Here is a 2,500-nt window from a genome sequence, read left to right as displayed (position 1 = left end):
TGTCTATCGTATCTTTTTCATAATTTCTTTTTTCTTTCCTGCGTATATTCATACATTCGTTCCTAAGTTTGCCATTTGGATTTTTTTTTCTTTTTTTTTCCGTTTTTTCCAGCCTTTGTCTCTTCTGTCTTTATCCACAATGCCCCTTTTGTTATACCAACATTTTATATAAATCTTTATGTTTCTTCTTTGGTATATATTTATCAATTCCTTCCTTGTACTTTTCTTTGAATATGTTCCATTTGTCTTCCATCTTTGTTTCCTATTTGGAAAAATTATCCCAGTTTGTGTTTTGGATTTTTTTTCTTAGTTTTACAAAATCCGTTTTGTTGTACATTAATCTTCCTTCTCTATGTTTATCATTTCTGCCTACATTGTTTTGTTCTTTTAATTCAAACTCTATTAGTATATGGTAACTCTTTCTAATTGGTGCTTTATACTCCATTTTGTTAATATTAAGTCTAGTTTCGACAGTTCCTCATTGTTTCTATATCTAGTATTTTCCTTTACCCATTGTGGTATATCCAGTAGAATATTGATCCAAAGTTCTTCCCCCCCTTTTACTATAATTTCTTCCCAGATTATATCCTTTGCATTAAAATCGCCCATGATTACTATGTTACCACCTTCTTTCAGTAACTAGTTTAGCACATTCATTGTGTCTTCCAGTAATTTAGAATGGTCGCTATCAGACCAAGCCTGTGTTTTTGGTGGTACATACACTTCTACAATTTTCTGTTTTTCATCTTTTTGTTTACAATTTTGATCATAATCCATTCCACATTGCCTTTGCCTATATTAATCTTTGTCACATTAGACCCTTTTTGGTCAATATCGTGACACCTCCTCCCTGCTTGTCTGTTCTATTTTTTTTGCCCAGTGGTTCTATAGACCTTGCCCTAATATACTTGTTGATAGAGGTCCTCTTAGTTTTGTCTCTACAATTCCCACAATGTCAGGTTTCTCTATTTCTAGATAGTCATTTAGTTAATTAATTCCAGAGATCATGCCATCAATATTTGTGCATGCCACTTTTAGTGTCATATTATCTTTTCTTTTTTGGTTTAATTTTCCATTTCATGTACTATTTTTTCAGTCTCAAGTCCAGCACTCTCTCTCTCTCTCTCAAAAAAAAAAAAAAAAAAAAAAAAAAAAATCGTTTTTTCCGTCTCGGTTTTTTATTATTATTATTACTATTATTATTATCATCATCATCATCATCATCATCATCATCATCATCATCATCATCATCATCATCATCATCATCATCTTCATCATCATTATTATTATTATTATTATTATTATTATTATTATTATTATTATTATTATTATTATTATTATTATTATTATTATTATTATTATTATTATTATTGGCTTCAATTCTGAGAGCTTTGTCTATGATGTTTTTCTTTTATATATTTGCCTATTCTGTGAATCTCGTCAATTTCCTTATCAAAAGTTTGCCCTTCATCCTATATTTCTTTCAATATTTCCTTAGCTATTTCCTTCTCCTCCTTTTCTCTCTGGTATTTATACATATCATGTTTTTTCCTGGATACCATGGACCACAACGCATTTACCTTCATCAACTATATATCTCACCCAATTTTCCTTTTCTTTAATTACTTTCATAACTGTTTCTTTTGTATTTTCCTCCATCTGCTTTTGTACTATTTCTCTAAAAGATATTTTTTTATTTTCCTGTTCTTGTTTCCATTGATTTTTTTTTATTTCAATGAGGTCTGTTTCTTTAATTGACTCTTCCACCTTTCCGGTCACTACTTGTAATTGCTCTTTGACCTCCTTTTTCAGTTCTTCATTTCTATTTTTGTCCTCATTTTTCATTCTTTCGATTTCTCTTTTGAGGATTTCAATTTCGCTCATTAGGTTACTTAATTCTCTAATTGTTTGCTCATTACTGTTACGCAAAGTAATCAATTTCCTAAGTACAGATCGGTAGTCCAATTCTAAATCTTTGATTTCTTCCATTAAGTCGTTTACTTCGCGATTTCTTATTGCATTACTATATCTAACTTCTCTATCTATATCTAAGCTTTTATCTATTTCACCTGGGTTTCTTTGAAACCCTGAAAAACTGTTGCTTTCCCATCTTTGGTTTATCCTTGGAGTATCTATCAAACAAGTTCTCTTGGGGATGACAACTCTTGGACTTTCCACTTTGCTTATATCCAGTCCTCTCTTCGTTGGTTCGTTTATTATTCTTTCTTCTTTTTCTTTCTCCATTTTGCCAAACTATACTTTTTCAAGAACTGGATTTCCTTTGTCGGTCACACGAGAAACACAACTTACCCATCCCACACAATAACAACTAGTTTCCTTTGTGTTCGGCGACAAAACCGCTAGATATGCGCTCAATCGCTGCATTTCCTCTGTGTTCGGCGACAAAACCGCTAGATATGCGCTCAATCGCTGCATTTCCTTTCGCTTGGGTGTCTAGTGTGTGTGGGTATGTGTGTGTGTGTGTGTGTGTGTGTGTGTG

This window comes from Oratosquilla oratoria, chromosome 14 (assembly GCF_046742065.1).
Source record: "Oratosquilla oratoria isolate Oo_2021 chromosome 14, ASM4674206v1, whole genome shotgun sequence".
NCBI lineage: Eukaryota > Metazoa > Arthropoda > Malacostraca > Stomatopoda > Squillidae > Oratosquilla > Oratosquilla oratoria.
Note: the sequence above shows the minus strand (reverse complement) of the source record.